Consider the following 21,703-nt stretch of genomic DNA (forward strand, 5'->3'; position numbering starts at 1 on the left):
AATGCTCCCTTAGAAGCAGCCCATTGACACCCCTGTAGTCATAGGACAAAAAAGGGGAGTTAGAAGGTTACTTTGTTGTAATAAGGCATAAAACCAGTGTCTTTATTCAGACCATGATTTTTAGTGTCTAGCAAAGTTATGAATTTAAGCTCTCAGGCTCGTCTTTTGAAAGTACTATGCCAGGCTTCCTTTGAGGATGAGGCCACTTATAGGTAAGATATAGTTATAGAGTAATCACTTTGTGAAAAGTGTTTACCCAGAGGTGATATGTTGTTTTTGTCTTATTTTCCTGTGAGTTTTCATTTGAGAGCATAGTGATTGTCTGTTTTCCGATACCACAGAGTATGTTTCGAGGAGAAAGTCCAGGATATACCCCGATCATCAGTTCAGAAGGACTAGCGGTCTGTGGTACTCGCCTGTTTAATTTTTTTTTCCACCCTCCCAAGACAGCTTTTTGAGCAGTTGTATGGCATAAATTATTTGGAAACCAGTTTTCTTTGCCCAGATGCTAGGATCAGTCAGATCTTTGGTACACTCATCTGCCCGTAGCATCCCCCACAGATTTATACATGGAGTGGTTCTCCACACAGAGATCCCCATACTGCCATTCCAAAGGACACTTCTCAAACGTCAGGGCTATCTGAGTAGAGGTCTGGCGGGAGATGGGGAGGGTTAGGGATGAGTGGGAAAACACCATCAAAACAATACAGAACTAGGCTGTGTTGCCTTTTCTGTGAATCCCTATTACCAGTGCCCGTGACGGGGAGACTGAAGTGGGCGAGGAGAATTCCTGGTGTTACAGCCCCAATACAGCCATGATACCTGGAAATTTCAGGTTGGGGAAAGGGACCAATATTGGTCTGGAAGCAGGCCTACAGTGGTCCCGCAGGTCTGTTAGGTTTGGTGGCAAGTATGGGGACATGTTGTGCTGTTCTGAATCTCTGTTAATAAAGAAAGCGTTCAGAAGAGCCCTGTGCCATTATCTGAAGTGCGATTTTTGCCTTCCCCAGCTGGTCCAGCAGCTCACTCAGAGCTATTGTATCCACATCAAATCTACGGGGAAGCAGTAGATGCTAGACACTAATTTATTAATTGCTTCACTATCTGCACATATGGTCATTACTTGCCTCGTAAAAGCAGATCAGATATGCCAACAAGAAAAAGAAAATGAATCAGTCTTATTGCATTATTTTCCTTTCTTCTTCAAATTTTAGACTAATGGGACAATGATCTGTATCAGTACCACCCTGCACTATCCACAGAGGAATCAGAACTTCATAAAATCTTGTCACAATTTCTTACTCTCCCTCTTCTTGTATAACCACTAATATCCCAAAAGAAATAAAAAGAATAGGAGGCAGAAAGGCGAAAATCATATGAAAAGGGATGGGCAGAGAAAGATGAAATGGTGAGGTATAAGAAGAAGGCGGCCTCATGAAAGGAAAGAAAGACCAGCAAGAGGAAAAGGTTAGAAGAGAAAGCAGGGGGAAATGGGTGAATTCATAGCTATTCTTCTGTACAGAGCCTCCTATTCAGTTTCCCAACCAGTTTTTCTCTGTCCCATCCCACCCTCACTCCAACAGAATAATTGTAACACAAGCTTTGGATAAAAGTTATTCTATATATTCCAAGGCCAACAAATAACTTAAAATAATGTTTTTTAAAAAAGGAACCAGTTAAGTTTACATGCTCAAAATCATACCTGAAAAAGTAACTCAGTGAGCCAGAGCAGAAATTTTCATTTAATTAAAAGGAAGCTGTTCTGTAGAACAGTGTTACTGCCTGGAGGCTAAAGTCCAGTCTCATGCAACACAAAACGTTAAATGAACTTCACGCTGTTCAGAGTTGACTGCAAATGTGACACAGTTATGATTCACTGCATATTACACAAAACTAATTTAAAAAATGGAAATTAGGAACACTAGCTGGTAACAGAAATGGACTGAGTTCTCATTAACAAAATTGATTTTCAGATATTATAGAATAATACAGTATATTTATAAACATCTGTAATTATATACAAAGAACTTCATTAAACAATTATTTTTAGGAAGTGGTCAGATTTATGGGTGCCCATGCAACTTTAATTCAACTGTTCTCATGCATCCACCCTGGGCACTAAATTAGGCAGGGGTTCTGTGGGAAAACTAGTGTGTAATTACTTAATTAAAGACTACCATAATGCATATCCAGTTTCCCTGGTGTTAGAGTCTAAACCTTTAAATCAAATGTTAAGCATAAAGCTTAGCACAAAAGAAACAGTCATTAATTTGTGATAAAGAACCTTTTGTTAATAAAACTAATTAAGGACTTTTTCTTTGATAAAGTTATAAGCTGCTCAGGAACTGTTTGGCTCGAAGTCTTCTTTAACATATTGTTTCCTTAACTTTGCACCTCACTGCAGTAGAGGTCAGAAATTCTGGCTAATAAGCTTTCCATTTTATTTTCAGAGAACTCTGTTTCTGTTTGAAAATGTACCTAAACATTGAACACTAACACTTCCTTACTGCTGTCACTTCACTGAATTACCCCCTCAGCCAATCATCACTGCCATTGATTACACTTCACATTTAAGGATTTGCTTTTCCTTCAGACAAATATTTTTGCTCCTTTTTGGCTGTGATTATTGAGAGTACATTTTCCATATGAGCATTTCCTACATGTTTCAGAAGTACGCCTTGCTAACAATGCAGTGGCATCAATTCCTGCATCCTGGCAGTGTCCTGAGAAAGATAATGATTGCTTCAAGTTTTTTTGTTTGTTTGTTTTTTTATTGTGGGGACGGGGCAGTGGCAAAGATGGATAGAAAGTTGGGTTCATAATATAAAGCTTAAGCTATGCTAAAAATACCCAGGTTCATTCTTTGAGAAGCGCTGTTTAGAGGTTTGTTTGTTTTTTTTATTACTACTACTGTTGATAGAGATCCTGAAGTAGCAGATTGATCTGATGTAGCACTTACATTTGCAGATAGGAAGAAAGGAGAGACTATACTTAAAGGACCCTTCAGGTTTCAGCCACCTGTCCTTTTGAGAACAGTGTTTTGAACATTTAGAAGTGACCATGGCTCACCAACAGCTACACAGCACACAAACTTAGCTTTTGTAAAATGTCTAGGTCCTTAAAAGAAGAAAATATCCCACGTGGAAAAAGTAATGTGTGAGGAAAAAATCACTTTCCATATGGGAATTTTGCTGCTGAACCCCTGTCCTAGCAAGAAAGGAGGAGTTGTTTCTCAAAATGTTTTCTGGTGATGGACCTGCATATCTCTGTTAAGAGAGGAATGAAACTTTTTCCTGGTAAAACAATTTGGCATCAGCAAAAGCCTTATTACACCGGACTGATAAATCTAGGAGAGCCCAGAAACTATGGAAGACCATCATTCACACAAAGGTGCTCTAATATAAGCTGACAGCCAACCAAGAGCTTGTGTCTGCAATGAGATTTTCCTCATTGGTCAGGTTCTAAGCCTGATACTATTCCAGAGATGGAATTCAGAATGATAGTCTTTCCCTCAACCACTTAACAAGTGATAAGTCCTGGAGGCTAGCAGCAGCATGCTACAGCTTAGTCTTCTGATGCTTTTCTACCACTTTAGACAGAACCACAGAATGGAGAAAATTAGCAGTCAGCATATTTGCATGAAAATCAAAATGGGGGCAGACTTTCTGACAGAAGCTGGGCATGAAAGTTCAGCCTTGATATTGGTCTATTTGTTGGTCAGCTAGAAAGAAGTAAATTTGCCGCGTTGCTGATGGCTTGAAGCTCAGTGAGCCAACACTCAAACATCACATATGTTATAGAAGTGCTATAACTCTGGAATCTAAGGGCTTGTCTACATGGCCCCGCAGTGCAGACTACAGAAGTGTGAATTGCTGCATCCACTGCAGTGTTGTGCTGTATCCACCCCACACAGACCCTGCTAGCGCGAACTAAAAAGATATCTAGTTTGTGTTAACATAGTCCCATTTCAAACCAGGCCACGTTAAAGGTTCCATCCTAGTTTGTGTTTAGTTCATGCTAGCAGTGTCTACATGGGCTAGTTATAGTGAAACACCTTAGCACACACCGTAATCTCACTACAGGGCATCGTAGACAACTCCCGAGATGCTGCTTGATATCACCGAGGACAGGTAATATTGCAGGCATTCAGTAACAAGCCACACAATCTATTAAACAGAATTCAAAGGGCTTCTAATCAACTTTAGCTTTGTAGAGGGGACTGAATGGTGGGTGGTTTCTAAAGTGCACTTCTGTGGTACTGCTCCTGACGAGAAGGGGAAGTGGGACTTACCCTACAGCTTATATATAACATTTATTTTTAATTTATCAAATATGCCTGATTTTCAACACTCAGAGGGCTTTAAAAAAGACAAAAGGCAATTACTAAAGAAAGAAAAGCAGAAAAGGACAGACCTTTCTCCCAACTCACTAAATACCAACCCACTAATTCATCTGAGAAGAGAGATGGGCTTTGCACAGCATCCTAAATGTCAACAGCCTCTGGCTGTTGAGCTGGCGGAGAGCGCAAATTCCAACAGCGTTGAGGACTCTTTAGTGGGGAATGCCATGCCACCAACTCTCACACATTTGAACAGAGTCCTAACTCAACCACTTAATCTGATCTCAACAGCCCTGGTAGCATGTGTGGGCAGAGGAGCTTCAGGAACCCTATCTACTCTATAGAACCAAGAACAGGTTAGACTACCATTTGACAGAGAGGACCTGGGTTTACTTGACTCTGGCTCAGCACACAGGGCTGAAGTAGATGACTTCTTGAGGAAATTTTTTTTTTTCATGAAGAGTTGAAAGCCAAAATATTTTGACTCTCAAATGCCACTGCAGTGCCTCATGAGAGTTGTACTTTGGTGCCTCATGTTTCCATTCTCAATAGGCCAGACTTTCTGTCAGGACTGCATCTCCCAAGATGCACTATAGTCTCTCGTTCCTGGTGAGGAGAGGCAACACACCATGGCAACCACAGGGCCATGGTGCATTATGGAAGAAGTAGCAGCCTATAGAACAGAAAAGGAGCGTGAGGCAGCACAGCAGCATTTTGGGTTTTGATCATTCATTATTTTCACCCAAAAACACATCCCACAAAAACTGAAGCTTTGTATGGAAAGCAGACACTTTTTGCAAGAAGTTTTGTCTAGTCAAAATCTAATTTCCCATTGAAAAAAATCTGATAGAAAACTGTTACCTAGCCCTACTTCTAACCCACCTTGCATTCACACACAAAAGAACCTCCCTTCCCAAGATCATAAGTAATTTTTGTATCAAAATAATGAGATAGACTTGCACTGTACAAATTTATCATAGCTCTTCTTTGCTGCCAAGAAGAATCTCTAGGAAGGACAGCATTATCCCACACAACTCTGAGCACTCATTTTCTTTTAGCATCCCTGTGTATAGAAAATGTCCCTTCAGTGTGTCATCTGCAGGGGGGATTCTACTAAAGTATGGCAGTTTAAAACATTCTGAGGAGCCAAGTTGGAGGAACAAGTTGGCTCACAAAAGAGCTCCAATCAGAGCTAGCACAAGAAAGTAAAGGCTGAGCTAATGTTAAAAGCTCATGAAATTCTCAGTTCCTATGAACTGAACTGTTTTTTATGTTTTCCCCCTCTTATAGGTTAAATATGTTACAATCACTATGCTTTCATATCAAGTTTCTTTAAAATATCCCAGAATTTTTGTATTTTGGACACACAAAATTTAGATCAGATGATAATAAAGCATTCACACTAAATGGTAATGTCCCTATTGTACACTTCTCCATAAAGCAGTTTTAATTTTGCCCCAATATGCTAAAATTCCCCTCCCCCGCCCCCAACCTGGCCAAATAGAACCATATTAGTGCATTTCCCTTTGCAAAAGAAGAAAAAGTAAACATGGCTCCCAAAGCTCATTCTTCTACAGCAGGAACAAAAAGTCATTCACACATCAGCTGGATGCTGGCAAACCAAAATTTAACAGGAGCAAGAACAAATAGTTTCTTTATCCATTAGGGTTTTCTAAACCTGAACAGCCAAGACTAAGACTACGTATGTCTGTCAAAAAAAGCAAGAGGCACTACTGATAAAAGAATAGAATATACACAATCCTAAAAGTAATTATCCTATTGTTTCTAGGCTTCAATTATGCTACAAATTAGCAGACAGAGCCCTCTAAAGAATATGCTCAATGCATTTTTAGAATCATAAACCAATGTGCTTGTGATAAATGCAAATGATAAATGAAATGTGATAAATGTCCCTTTTACAGACACCCAGCCAGCCAGCTAGCTATAAAATCCCTCTTAGTAACTGTTTTCTATTGCTCTATACGTAAAGGGTTAAAAAGTCTCACTGCTAAGCACAGGCAAAAGGAAATGAGTGAACACCTGGCCAGAAGAGCCAATGGGAAGGCTAGAACTTTTTAAAATTTAAAAACGACTCCTCTTTTGTCTGTCTGTTGTGGTTCTCCCAGAGAGAGGGGACAGGGTAGAGCTATGCTGTAAAAAGCTTGGGCCACGTATGAAAAATCTTCAGTATCATACCTAGAACCTACTCATTTAAAACTCCAGACATGTAAGTAGATCAGAAAATGTTTAGGAAGATGTGATTAGGTTTATTCCTTTTATTTCTTTATGGCTTGTGGATTTCTCTGTGCTAACCCCAAGTGCTTTTGTTTGGCTTTAACCTAGACCTCAAGAAAACTATTCTTGATGCTTAATCCTTGAAGGTTTTTTTTTTTGTTTTTTTTTAATCTAGCAATAGCCTGAGTTTCCAGATGTATTTTTTTCTCTTTTTTATTTTATTAATAAAATTTACCTTTTTTAAGGACAGAATTGGATTTTGTGTCTAAGAGGTTTGTGCACATCATTTTAATTTGCTGGCGGCAACAGCTGATTTTCTTTGTTTTTCTTTCTCAGCTCTTCCTCAGAGTGGGGGTGAAAGGGCTTGAGGGTATGCCACAGGAAGGAATTCCCAAGTGCACCTTCCTGGGCTCTGAAAGGCGTTCTTCACTTGGGTAGTGGCAGCATTTACCAATCAGAGAGAAGCTGTAACCTTGGGAGTTTAATACAAGCCTGGAGTGGCCAGTATTAATTTTTAGAATGCTTGCGGGTCCCCACCTTCTGCACTCTAAGTGCCAAAGTGGGGAATCAGCCTTGATAGTGCTGATAGGGGTAGGCTCTTGCTTAAAACAATTTACAATCTAAGGCCAAATCCCCAAGTGATAAACACTTGCAACTCCCAGGATTCCTCACCAACTCTCAGGATTTGTCCCTAAAATTACACAATTAGGGATGACCAATAAGGTTGGTGAAGACGGGCATTAAGGAAAAGCTGAGGGTTACAACAGCAAAAAATAAGATATGTTTGTACATACATTCATGCTTTTATTGTGAAAATAGTAGTTAGGTTTAGCATTTTTACTTAAAAAATAAGTTAATACTAGCTTGAGGGGCACAGTCAAGCAGGAGGGCAGGAATAATGGAATAAGTCAGCTCTGGAAGGCTACCCTAACATAGCAAGTCTTGAAGAGATTTAAAAGGGTGAGACTGAGGTTGCTTTGTGCACAGGATCAGGGAGGATATTCTGGATGAAGGGGCTGGCATAAGAAGCAGCATAGAGTCCCATGTGGGAAACAATCAGAGACCGTCAATTTTCATTGAATTGGCAGAGCACAGAGTGCAAGCTGGGACATGGTGGATGAGATGCAAACAGGAACAGAGCTTAAAAGGCAAGAAAGAGAAGCTTAAAATTTGATGGGGAAAGAGACAGGAAATCCATGCAGGGATTCAAACATGGAGAATGATGTAACTGGAGCCGTCAGCAAAAAGATTAGTTTTAGTTACAGCATGTTAGATTGACTTGAAGGCAACAATTAGAGAATCAGGGAGGCCAGAGAGGAGTGGTCTCCAGTAGTCAAGCCAATAAATGACTAAGGATTCATCCAAGATTTTAACAGTAGGGGCAGATTTTTTAGGCACTACAGAAGACGAATCGGCGGGATTTAGCAACTGTTTGGATGTTGATGCAAAAGGAGAGGTGTAAAAAAAAAAATGACACCTAAGATGTGGGCCTGGGTAACAGGGAGGATGGTGGAATTATTGACAGTGATAGCAAAGGACAGGAAGTGAGAGAAGAACTTCATTTATACCATGCTTAGTGTGAGCTGGAAGCTGGACAGCCATCCTAGAAATGATGCTGGAGAGTTTCATTTGCAGGACTGAAGAGATGTGGAAGAGGTAGAGTCGAAAGTAGTCATCAATGATGAGGTGATGAAAAGTCATGGAAACAGATAATGTTGGCTACAGAAAACGTGAAAAGGCAGAAGAAAAGGGTGTCAAGAACAGAACCCAATGCAGAGAAGGAGAGAAATTCAAATTATTGCCACCTGATGGATATTTTGTGGCCTCTGTGAACGAAGGTGATGGATTCCTATCCATGTCATAAAAGTCATCATCACAATGTGGCACTGATTAGTACCCTTGCTGTCAGTCTCAATACAAGCACCAAAATCAGAATGGCCATGGAAACTGAATTATCCTGTCAAATCACAGACATAGGCTCTCCATAACAAGATTCGGGTATTCTGGAAGCTTTGCATCATCTGCATTTATCACAAATTGGCAGTTGCCAATTTCTGTGCTGTAGAGTTCTGTGAATAAGACTGAAAACTGAAATCAGTCCTCCATTAACTCTCAAACAACAAATATATATATATATATGGAAGAAGTAAAAAGAAAATGAAAAACTGGAAAGTAAAGATTGCAGATACTTGACATGTGCATGAAATAAAATATCCACTGTAAAGTAAATTATTGAGAGCAGAGTGTGTTGCCTTTTGTCAAAGGAAGTCACTGGTTAAAGCTAGCAGATTGCGTCATCGGGGCAGAAATATTCTGTATATGTGGAATCTGCTTTATTCACTTCCGCTTTATTCCTGTTTTATTCCCTTCCTCATACATAAAAAAAACTGAGAAAGATTTTCTTGTATCCAGATTTGTCTGTTGAGAACTTCTGTCATCTTCACTGGTCTGATGTTTTGGTTTAGATGGATGGAATGACTTTTTAGTTCAAGAAAACTGCCTTTTTTCTTATATAGAATTAATTTTAATATTTTTAAATTTCAATTTAAAAAAAAATCAAAATTTTGAAAACTGAAAATAAAATGAAAAAAGTTACAAAGTTTGTGTGAAATTTTCCTCTGTGTGACCAGCTTCAGAGTTGGTAGAATTTTTTTGAGTAATTTTTGAAAAATGTTTGTAATTTTTTTCCTCTTTTGACCAGCTCTGTCCTTGTGTTTGGAAGGGACATAATATTTTCTTAACTTTTTTCAATCTTTCATGAAAGTCAATCCATCAGTTCTTACAGCTTATTATACTATTTCCAAGTATTTGGTCCTTTGTTTTCTAAATATGTTCTGATTAGCTAGAAGAATTTATATTTCATTTGGTACTCAGCCTAATACTTAACATCTGCCTACCTTTACAAAAAACATTTTAAAGTTGTTTCATGTTGTATTCTCTTTGCAAGAGAATGACCACCACTACTAGAAGCATGCAGAATTTCAAAAACTATTGCGACAAAACCTGAAGTCCTTAATCGGAAAAAACTCCTATTGCAGAGAACAAAGGGATTTCTGGACCTGGATTTCTGTATATAATTTTCCATCAATGTAACCTTAAAAAATTCTCATGGTGGTGAGCCATCCTGTGAAAGGCATGAAATATGAACAAAATAAGCTTCAAAATAGCTCATCTCCATGAGAAATGTTCAAATCATTCACAATGCCAATCTCTCAGAATCAGTGACAGCCAAAGAAGTAAGGAGTACTTTCATGCATGTGCCCAGAAGTGAAAATTAGGATGAGTGAATCATGCGTAGTTATGAGAAAATGACAATTTAAATCACAATTCATTTATCCTTTTTCTGGTTAGTGAAGCCCACTGAAACAAACCCACATCATCTTAATCAGCTGCGCTCTCTGGATTACAAACTATACCATGGCAGAGTAATTCTAAGTAGAAGGGTCCTCAGATCTGAGGAACAAGACTGAACATTTAATCAACACAATGAAGGTGACTGGAGGTAAGGAGTCAAAGATGGCTAGGAAAAAAATGACACATGTAACACATCCCCAGGGGCACTTAGGGTTGTGAGACCCCTGTCCTTAGCATGAAGAAGCCTTGCCTATGCCTGCTGGGAATCAATTCCCCAACACCTCCAACCGCTGGCAACACAAGCATCTGTCTTCAGAGCCGGCAGAGGTCTGGCTCTCTCAAGTTAATGGTAGGCACACTCCAACCCCTGGACACTCCAAGCATCCCCCTTGAGTGACCAGCACCTGATCCACTCCCAGAATTTCCAGATCTTCTGTTCATAAAGGAACAGTACACCACAGCTTACCAGTTACACTATACAACACATCTCTGCTTAAGACCCAGCACCCAGGTTTGTTTATAGAGAAAGAAGGTATACGTTTATTAAACAAAGTTCAGAGATTGAAATGATAGCAAGCAGAACTATTGGAAACAAAGGGCTACATATCACACAAAATCATAACACGCATACTGGAGCTTAACTTAACCAATAAAGACATTGTCATTTTAGAAGAGCAAAAGTTCATCCTAAATCCTTCCAGTGTATTACACACAGGGTTGGCTGTGATCTTCTGTTCATGAAACAAGCTCTGTCTTCTTGCCTTCTCAGTGGAACAATACTAAGTTTTTCCCTGTTTCTACAGTTATAATCCAAATATCCATTGTGTGCACCCACTGGATAACCCCTACTGCTTGTGTTTTCCTGCCCAGGGTCTCCTCTGGAGACTTTGCAATCACTTGAATAGCATTTTGCTCAGACTGTACATGGGTACCCACTGTGAACCATACAATACTCAACTTACACGTGGACAGACAAAAACACAAACAGCCCTTGCCTGAAAGAAACCTGTTTCTCACCTTTTCTGGTGATCAGCTCCAAGTCACAAACTTCAAGAACATAATTCTCACTGTATATATAACTCCTTACATATTTTCTGTACATATATCTCACAGTGATTATGATGATCATTAGAGAGACCTTACATGACACTTTATGGTGACCTAATATATACATGCCAGACCCAGGGGATCCCTGTAACTCTGATGCATGCCCTCTGCCACCTGGCACCAGTAGGTCTCTGGGTCACAACATGTAACAGAGAAAAGCCAATACCCCCATGGAAGACATGGAATGAGGAAAATTTCCCTTCTGTCACCTAATATAGTTTGAGCTTTGTGTGTACAGAGCAGTCTGAATCTCCATTTCTGGAAGGATAGATTTGAGTGACAGCTACTGATGAGAAGGCAAAAGCAAGAGGGATAAAAGGCTTTTGCAATTTGCAAAATTGGAGTAATTAGCAACTGACATTTCTAGTAGCAACACTCCATTTTGTCTTGCTAAGATTATATGGCTCTTTGTCTCTGGAAAATGGCAGCAAAAATTGGAAAGGATGAGGAAGCTTCCCCCAAGATGTCTTTTTTCCATCCAGCACCTGCCAAGGACTAATATTTAATCCTGGACTAAAACTACAGTATAAAGAGCAATGGTAATTCTCAAACAGAATTTTTAATTTCTTCTTTGATGAAATTACACTAGATGGTGCTACATCCACAGCTATATCTCTGATCACTCATCTGAGAAGGTACGTACAGGAGAGGAAAAGAGAAAAGTGGGCAAATACAAAGTGAGAAGAACAAAATAATGGTGCAAGTAGAGAAAGCACATACACGTAGTAACAGATTATCCTTTCCCTGCTATACAATGATGGTCCTGTTATCCAGAAGCCAGTACCAGTAGTAAAGTCTAATTCTACCAGTCCTATTTGCCTGTATTAGTCATACCCATATTATGGGGCTGTCCAAAGAAACTCTATAATTAAGGCTGCATTGAGCTTTTCAGTGAAAGCTTCATTAAAACCCTCTATTACATACTTCAGTGACTGAATTTAATTTTCAAATTTAACACAATTGCTGTTTACAGGATAACCGGTTATTCTGTAGCATTTTTTGTATAACCATGGCTCACGTCCCCTAAAAAAAAAAAAAAAAAAAAAAGATTTAAAAATTATTGTTTCTTTCAATTTGGCTCTGACAGTCTCACTATACCTAAATGGTCACAGACACACACACTTTTTACACTGACCTCCACATTTTAGTTTGGCCTTCTTGTCTCTATGAAACTCTGCAGGTAATAACTTAAGCGATCTATCTTAGAATTGCAGTTAGTACCCATCACAGTAAGATTTATGCACTTCAGTCCTGATTCAACAAGGTACTTCAACATGTGCTTTACTCCAACCCAGTTTAGTATGTATTTAACTTCTATGGAAATCAATGAGACTTAAGCACATGCTCAGTATTGTCAACCCTCAATTTTTTTTCTCCTCTAAATGAAAGAAGCAATTAGGTAAGAATCTCATGCTTCCAGAATCTGAGGCTTTAAGCAAAACACCAAATATCGATAGACTTGTGATCAAGTCTCACAAGTTAGCAACTATGCATGCATAAAGCTAAGCATATGCTTAAGAGCACTGGTGAACTGGGGCCTGAGTACACTCCTGAAAGTGACATTGGAGTGGCAATGAAGAAATTCTGCTTCCTCAGTTGCAAGGCCGGCTCCAGCGTTTTTGCCGCCCCAAGCGGAAAAACAAACAAACAAACGAAAAAACCTTGCTGCTGAACACAGAGGCAGAGTGATGGTGCGGCTGCCGAATTACCAACGACAACCTAAGAAGAGTCGCGTCCCTGTCGCCAAATTGCCGCTGAGCGCGAAATATGCTCTGATGGAGCGGCTGCCAAATTCCCGCCGCGAGCCCGACCTGCTGCTCCAGAGCCTGACCTCCTGCCGCCCCTTTAAACTTGCCATGCCAGGCACCTGCTTGGTTCGTTGGTGCCTGGAGCCGGCCCTAGTCAATTGAGGACACCTAGCATAACTACTGAAACATCAGATATAGTAGAACCGCCTCCAAGGACAGCTCAAGTAGAATGTAATTCAATGGTTTGAAGGACTGAATTAAAAACTATGTCATGAAGCTAAGACAGGAGAAAAACATCTATATTGCACAAGGAGAGAAGCCAAAAAGTTATAAAGTTTAATGTGTTTGGTTATTAATGCTCTTGAAACTATAGATCTGATACAGGTCACAAGCTAATAAAAATCAGAGGTCAACAAAAGGTCTCAGCTCCAGCACTTTTTTCACCCAAAGCTGAAATCCAGCACTCGTTTGTTCTCTATATCTGATTCAAAAAGGCCAACAATTTTGTAGCAGCAATAAGTAAACCAGATTTGGCAGAGAATAAAGCAAGGCTTAGACACAGGAAATCCAGAAAGATTGCTGTGTTTAAAAGAACTAATGGTGCGAAACTGAATACTGACCTTGACTTGTAAGAGGACTTTATTAAAAGAAAAAAAATACTTTTCCTTCTGGGTATCATTATCAAGAAGATATCTATATTTGTGACAAAACTGGAGTGCTCTGGCATGCAGTCAGAAACAGGACAACGACTTAAATCTCACTGTCCCCCTGAGGGAACATTCTGAAACAACAAATCACAAGAGCGGTTCTTCTTCAACATGCCTCAAACAGATATGAGATGTGTTATTGTTACTAGAAATTCTGTAGTATCTCCATATTTTTGTAATGTTCCTAGTCTATCTGTTAAGTTTAGATGCAACATATATGCTTGGGCAACTGCAGTCAAGCTTAGAGACCACCTTATAAATAAATACCTCAACGAATCTGGGCATCAGTGGTAGGGGGAAAAAAATGATAACAGGAACTTACATGCCCAATAGTACGCCAATTCTGAGACTAAAGGGTTGGCTTCAGCGCTACTGGTAGTCATGGCTGCTGGACTTCATACTGCAGGAAGCTAGGGCCTTTTTGAAGAGTCAGAATTCCGCTCTTGGGAAATCCAGCACACAATTGTGGAACTGAGCAGCTGTGTTTGGCAACTATCTTGTTAGTTCAAAGGTTGCTGGCTTTCATTTTTTTAAATAAATAGGTTTAAATTGTAATGTGAATCAAATTAAAAGGATATGGAAGGGAATGATGGCAGGGATTAATGGTTATTGGTGGAAGGCTAGTTGAAGACCCTTCATAAAACTCACTTCTTTTAGGAGGAAGGAGAAAGTTACTCCAAGTGTATTGGAGGCTGCTCCAACTAATTTAATACATAGTGGTGCAAATCTAGATTATTCAATTTAATCTGAAAAAAATCTCTAGTTAGAGTGTTACATACTTTAAAACTTCTGCAGGTCAAACTCACTGCACACAGCAGGGGCTCCTTGCATCCCTCCATTCTCCCCCACAAGCTCTCTGTATGCCCTCCCCTCGCCCATTTCCCCATGCTTTCCTATCATTCTTCATTTCTCTCTTGCAGGGTGTCAACATTTTAAAACTCTATTCAGAAGATGGGCAGAGCTGAGATGGGCGGGGAATGGTGTTATGATGGAAGGTGCCATCCACCAGGTCTTCGATCTATAGGCAATTACAAAGACAGTTGAAACTGCTGGGTCTGCAAGCAGATGCCATGGCTTCTGTGTGCTCCCTATTTCCCCATTCTGGTTTTCCATTTTTCACCAAAATCAATAGGGGTCTACCCACTGATACCTAGAACAGTCCCTGAAATTTTGGAATTATTCAGTGTGACAGGGTGTTGGCTAAGGAAATCTGAGCCAGGCCTCTTCATGCCAGCCCCAATCAAGAAAGGGGAATTGGAGCTGGCTGAATAAGCCCAGGCCTGACTGGCAAACCAGGAACAGCTGCCAGCCTCATTAACCAGGGGCTATATAAAGGCTGGCAGGAAAGAGGCCAGGAGAGAAAGAAAGGGAGGAGGAGCATTAGAGGGAGTAGGAGCTCTTCTCTGCTGGCTGCAGGAGTGAGCAGTCCCTGAGACTGTAATACTGAAGCTGTTTGTAGCTAGAAGATGGTGGGAAGGTATACTGTAAATAAAGGGCACGGGTGATTGAGCCAATGCAGAGGTCTCTGGCTGGTTTGTGAGCGCATCAGAAGAGAGCGGGGCCCAGTGGCACCTCACCACATTCAGATTTGGCGTTCAACAGTTATCACATTACATCCAAAACAGAGAAATACCGTTAAGTTGAGCATAAGGCCTCACAAGCTTTGCCAATAAAGATCTTGGAAAAGAAATTTTTATCATTTGATGTCCAGATCATTGATTACGTTCAGTTACACTAACCATTAATATACAAGGAACAAACGGCTTAACTAGTTTTGAAATTCAGGCTCTACAGGGAAATGCATTATCTCTTACAGTACCAGAGCTAACACAGCAAAGATCGAAACAGAGCATAACCTCCCTCTGGTTGCTGTTTTGAGAGGCAAACACGACAGGCATAGCATCGGACACTCTGCAACTTCATTTCTTTCATCTGGCAATTGTTAGAGCTTTCCCACTAACAAGAAAGCCAAGTTACAGTTAGTAACGTAACTAAGTATTCTCATAATTTCTGGCAATGACGTTATGTTGAGCTTCAATATTTTTAATTCCTCATTTTCCGGTTTGTTTTTAAACTTGAGCTCCAAATTGCCTGACTTTCAAATTTGATTTTTTAAATGAAAACTACAGTAATCTAATTATACAGTTGTAAATTAATGGCCTATTTGCAAACAGCTTAACTCTCTTGTAGTGTTGTGACTGGGAATTCATTTAAGATTCAGAACTCTTAAACACTATATCCTAGATGAGAAAACACAGTATTTTTAGAACAGTAACGGATTTATTATGTATGAAGCTGCTATGTCAGCAGTTGCTTCATTAAGGAAAAGAAAACTTAGCTATTGTGTACCTGTCTCAAGAAAGAGGTAAAATAATCTAGTTTATTGCGTACCAGTAATGGTGCAGGCATCTCTGTATTCTCTGTAGTCCGGCACATCATCTTCCACTGCTTCACTTACATAGTGCTCTTCATGGATGCCTGTGTCACAGGCGAGGACTGCATGGTTTGTTGGCTCTGAAGGGGGCACAGTGGCAGCCAAAGTGCAGTCGTGCAAAGCTGTGGCGTCCAGCTTGGCAGGTTTCACAGGGATGTACAAACTGCCATCAGGGGGACCAGTGCTGGAGACTGGGTCTGGCAAACAGAAACGCAACCCTGTCTCTTTCTAGTGTTGGGTTCCTTGAGAGGTCTGCAAAATACACAAGAGCAGCATATATTAAATTCAGGCAATTCCAACCAAATTAGTCAGAATAGATTGTTAAATATTCTATTAATTCCATGATAAGTTCAGCAAATATTACAAGACAAATATTCCACATAGACCAGCTGCCACACTTAGTATACTATGCAATCACTTTATCCACAGAAAGGTGTTAGGCCTATTACATCAATATTTGAAATCGTAGGATAAACAGTCATTTTTCTTTTTTGTCCAATCCTCCCTAGAGTTAATACAGTCCATCAGCCAAAGAACATATTGTGATGAACATGCTAGGACATTACCACCATCCCTCCCCCATAACCAGTGGAGGGCACTATTTTACCCAATTCAACATTCAGCCTGTAGAGGGGTCCCTATTCCAGAATACCAAAAAGGGAAGTAAAATCCTGACATCAGAGAGGATCAAGTTAGGGAGACAGTTAGAGACTGCATGTGAGCAGGAACAGTAGCCTGGGATCAGGCTGCAAGGAGAGGGCTCGGCAGGGCTGCAGGGGGAAGCAACCTCAGCCTGTTACTATCAGGAAGCCAGCAGAAGAACAGAAGAATATATTGCACTGGCTTGCAACCAGGTGTGAATGCAACTGCAAAAATGACACCACAGATGAAAGACCTGAGCTCTAACCAATGAGGTCTTCAAGTGCTTCTTTGCCTTCAGGATAAGGACAAATCTCAGGTACAGTTAACTTTATACACTTGGGGGAAGTTGACAAAGTGGTTGACTTGTTTGTAACTGCTAACGTCCTTGTGCCTGGGTATTTGCATATTTTATTTTCTAGCACTCCCTACTAAAATAATCCTCTTACTTTCTTCGATTGAGTGTTTATGGGAACTCACTGAAGTCTGTAGAGCCCAGGGCTAGGAGTGCCTACAGCACCTGCCTCTACGCTCATGGTATAGGCTTGTGGTCCCACAGAGAACTACCAGACATATAGAGGGGGCAGGGGTACCACAGCACACATAGCAACATCCTAGACGCAATTACAATATTTTATGGTCTTTCACATGTGCGCTTTTTTCAGCCTAGCCTGTATTTTTCAACAGAGATGAGTATTAAGACCCAAAAAATCCAGAGCTCCTGCACAACTCATATTTACCTTTAAATCAGAGGTACAGTCTGTCTTAGTTCTAAAATGTCTCAATTTATCGTGATGATTTATGCATTCTGGCATTTTGTCAAGTCTGAGTAACCTGAAAATGATTCTCAGATTCAAAGGCACAAAGCTGATATTGCACTCTCTTTCCACTACAATCACCACGGGACAATCATTTTTCTCTGTATTAAAATGATAAATTTATCATGGCATATCCTTAAATGCAGTGTTCCTCTGCCGTAGCAGCCATATAAAGGGAAAAGTCCCCAGTGAGTGCTTTAGCAGAAAGCTCACAGCTCTTCTGCAGAGTATCCTTTATTATGTAGCTATCTATGCATGCAGCTTTACAGAACAACTGGATCATTTGTACTGGTTATTTTTAAACTTGTCCCGTCAAGTTGCTGTGCTGGAATAATCAAAGAGAGAGACGACTGCCGATATAAATTTTGTATTTAGGTGAAATTAGAATTAAGGAACAATCTCCATTCCTTCTTTGCAATTCATGTAGAAGTGTTTCAAGGCACAGCAAAAAAGCACACTGGAAACATACTGACTGACTAAAAAGCATTTTATGTCTCCATTTCCTCATGATCCCATCATATACCTATGAATCATATTTATAATAGAAAACTCCATTGGGTAAAGCTCACCCTTTGTTCGCAGCAACAATGAAGTCTGGGGAAACATCTAGTAACAGCAGTATTTATTCCCACACTCCCTATCCCCCCACCCTTATGAATCCTTCCTTTTACAATTATAATGGATTGAGGAACCTCTCAGGCACGGCTTGTAAGAAGTGTGTGTCCCTAAATTACACTTCTATTGATCAAACATGTATAAGTGAGTTTTCAAACAGATGAGACATTTGCACTTACAATGGTCATGGATACTAATACAGTATCTGGTGTGAATACAATCATCCTCAGGGCTCCCTTCTCCCAGTGATTTTTCCAAACCCCTCTCCCACATACCCACAATCACTGAAACATTTGCAAGCAGTGACCAGAATGTAATACTGCAAGTTTCATTACATCTGGCATCCCGCCAAAATAAGCCTCTCCATTCATCTAGTATACCACCTAGGTCACTGCAATAAGGTCACACCAGTTCTCTCCACCCCAGACAGTCTGAGATCTGAAGAAAGCTCCATTTCTTACATCACCAGCCACCTGCAAACAGAATTCAGTCCAGAATTTTGTTGACCTCTGGAAGAATATAATGAGATTTCACTTCTGTAGCTACATTAACCCTGTAGTTGGGTAGAAGCTGGTTTTGGTCAATAATAGAGCTGTGTGGATAATTCACAACAGATAATTCAACACATTTCATCTTTTTATTTCCTACTTGAAAATTGTTTGCATGCAGATGACAATTTTCTTGAATTTGTTATTCAAAATTATTCATCAAGTAATTAATGGTCTGTGGAAGCTTATTTCCAAGAAGTTTGCTACAGGTATGGTTTATTAAAAATTTGAGATTTGACATAGATCACTGGTCACACGATTGGTTACAAGTCACACAAGAGTGTAGATTAAACTCTTTTCATGAGTATTCCTGACAGCAGACTTCTTCACTAAACTGTTCACAGAAAGCAATCACAAAAGGGATACTAATGTGGCTGGAATTAATTTATTAAAAATGTCAGTGGATATTCATAGAATTATTTTAGCAGTATTTGCCCAGACCAGATCAATACTCAAATTGAACTCAAAGATACATAAGAAGCAAATATGTTGAATAAAATTATGCTGTTTGTACTTGGACACTTTTGTGAGGAATCTGTTCTTCAAATTCAGTCTAAAACAGTTAAATATATATTTTTAAAATATCCTGCAAGCAGCCACAACAAAACAAACCCAAAATTTACTACACATAGTAGTTAAATGTACCATAGTTATTTTCTGATCTGAATATAGAAAATATATGATAAATCAGTGCCCGCCAAACATCTTAGCTTGACAATTTTTGAAATATAGCACAATTCCAAAATTAAGATGACTCAATGTATAACCATCATAGAAATGCATATGAACTACTTGTGTCATTTGTCAAAATGAAAGATTAACACTCAGTACATCTTCATTTTAACTTAGTGGTGTTCAGCATCTTACTATTTCATATTACAAGGCCCTGGCCCAGCACATCACTTACGCACATGCTCAACTTTAAGCTACGAGTCATCTGACTCACTGGGACTACTAACATGCTAAGAAAGAAATGCTCAAATCATCAAAATGCATTCCAAATTTTATTTTTCTACGCTAGAGCCAAACCTTTACATTTAAAAACAAACAGATAGTTATCTAGGGCCATTAACAGTTTATTGCACATCAAACTTCTCCCTCTTATATTTTAAATGTATCCATAAATCTAGATGTATTAGTCTTTTGTTGGTTCAGGACAATTTAATAGTATCCAAAGTGATTCTTTTGAAAATTTGTAAAAAACAAACAAACAAACCCCTTAAATAAACTGTTCCACTGCAGGTTTCAGAGTAGCAGCCGCGTTAGTCTGTAGTCGCAAAAAGAAAAGGAGGACTTGTGGCACCTTAGAGACTAACAAATTTATTTGAGCATAAGCTTTCGTGAGCTACAGCTCACTTCATTGGATGCATTCAGATGAAGTGAGCTGTAGCTCACGAAAGCTTATGCTCAAATAAATTTGTTAGTGTCTAAGGTGCCACAAGTACTCCTTTTCTTTTTGTTCCACTGCAGAAGCCTAGTTTTAAACCAAACAATACCCAAGATCCATCCATTCCTAAAACAGAGTGGTTGTAATGAAAACATAAGTAGTTTGAGGCTTCTTAATGGAGAAAACTGTAGATTCTACAGAAGCAGCATCCCTATCCTTCCCTAGGGGACAACAATCCTAGGTTATAAAATACACACACAAGCACATATTCTTTCGTAGTCCAATAATTTCTTAAAAATTAGTTCATCCCATTTGGCCCATCACTCCAAAAATAATTGTCAACAGTTCTGTTTCTCTCTCATAGAAAAACCTAACTAAAAATAGTATTTTTAGGAATAGCCCAAAGAGTCCTCTGTACCCCTAGCCAACTACACCCATTTTACTCCCACATCAAAATAGCACTTGGAGTCCATCACTGCTGTTTCTTTAACCAAGCAGAAGGGATATCACTATTGAGCAATGTGAAGAACCCTCTCTTCAACACACACTGACCAAGCTTCCTCTTTAGCACTTTATCTCTACTGGTGTGCCTCAATAAGAGCCAAAGAATGGATATTGAACCCAGGGCTATGCAGAATACAACAAAGTTCATTCTTATCTAAGTTTAAAGGGCTGTTTAAGAAAAGATCTTGTGATCATGTCAGTCAATCTGAGTTTCAGTTTTTTAATTTGCAGTTTTTATTGCGTCTTATACCACAATACATACAGGCCATTTCTGTGTTCCACAGGAATACAAGATGAACCTCCTCTGCAGCCAGTACCAAAAGCAACTCTGCTGTAAATGCGTTACTAGCCTTGGCCCAAATACCACACAAAGCATTTTTTCCTGGAAGAACAGAAAAACAAAGACTCTGATGTACCTATCATGGGGACGCTTTGTGGTCCTGTTCTATTGAGTAGTCAACATTTTTTAGAAAAAAAAATTGGTTTGGATTTTAAGGAGCCAAGAATCTTTCCATACACGTGGCCTAAGACATCTCTGAAGTTGGAAGGGTCCTAAAACTTAAACCTTTTTATGAGAAAGGATGCCAGTCTCTCCAGTACATATTTTTGAAGATAAAAAGAAACCAACCTAGTGACCACATTACTGGCTGATCATCTCTGGCCACCAGTTCACATGAGAAAAACAGAACAGATAGAATGCACTTCTCAGCCACAAGGATTTGAGGGTTTTTTCTCAGCATCACCAGGACCAGGAGTTCTGTTTCTGTCTATTTAATAGGTACACTAGCTCAGCCTATTAAAAAGTACATTTGGGCTTCGAAAGGTTGCAGGGATTTCCAATAATTTTTTTTCTTATAATGTTCCCAAAAGATCCCCTGAGGAAACTCTCTGGCCATTTTATCTTACTCTGGACACCATTCCCTGGGCCTCTCAACACTGCTATTTAATAAGGCAGTGAAGTTACTATTAAAAGATCTGAAACTTCATATTTATCCAGCCACGTCTCCAGAGGCTGAGCATGTTGTCCCCAACCATGGGAGCATCAAACTTAGACTAAGAATTAAATCCCGATCTTCTATATGGCCAAGATGAGTAAAGGATTAGGCCAGACAGCAATTCCACAGTTTATCCTTTTCATTTCATAGTTTGGAATGCACTGCTGAAACAGATCAATGCAGGGATTTTGTAAAACACAAACTCAACAAGACTTGCTTCAAGCACCAGATTGTGTGATTTCTTTACCAAAGTCAAAACCTGCATTCAGAGGT

General features: G+C 39.6%; 1 protein-coding gene across 4 annotated transcripts in view; it reads right to left on the bottom strand.

Moving 5' to 3' along the window:
- Positions 1-16,149, bottom strand: part of TRAK1 (trafficking kinesin protein 1) — a 114,847-nt gene extending 98,698 nt beyond the window's left edge. For all 4 annotated transcript variants that reach the window (XM_075125673.1, XM_048838870.2, XM_075125672.1 and 1 more), the window contains exon 1: positions 15,882-16,149. The gene's annotated coding sequence lies outside the window, so the exon portion shown is untranslated. The remainder of the gene's footprint in view (positions 1-15,881) is intronic.
- Between the last annotated feature and the right edge of the window lie 5,554 nt (positions 16,150-21,703).

This window comes from Caretta caretta, chromosome 2, assembly GCF_965140235.1.
Source record: "Caretta caretta isolate rCarCar2 chromosome 2, rCarCar1.hap1, whole genome shotgun sequence".
Classification (NCBI taxonomy): Eukaryota; Metazoa; Chordata; order Testudines; family Cheloniidae; genus Caretta; species Caretta caretta.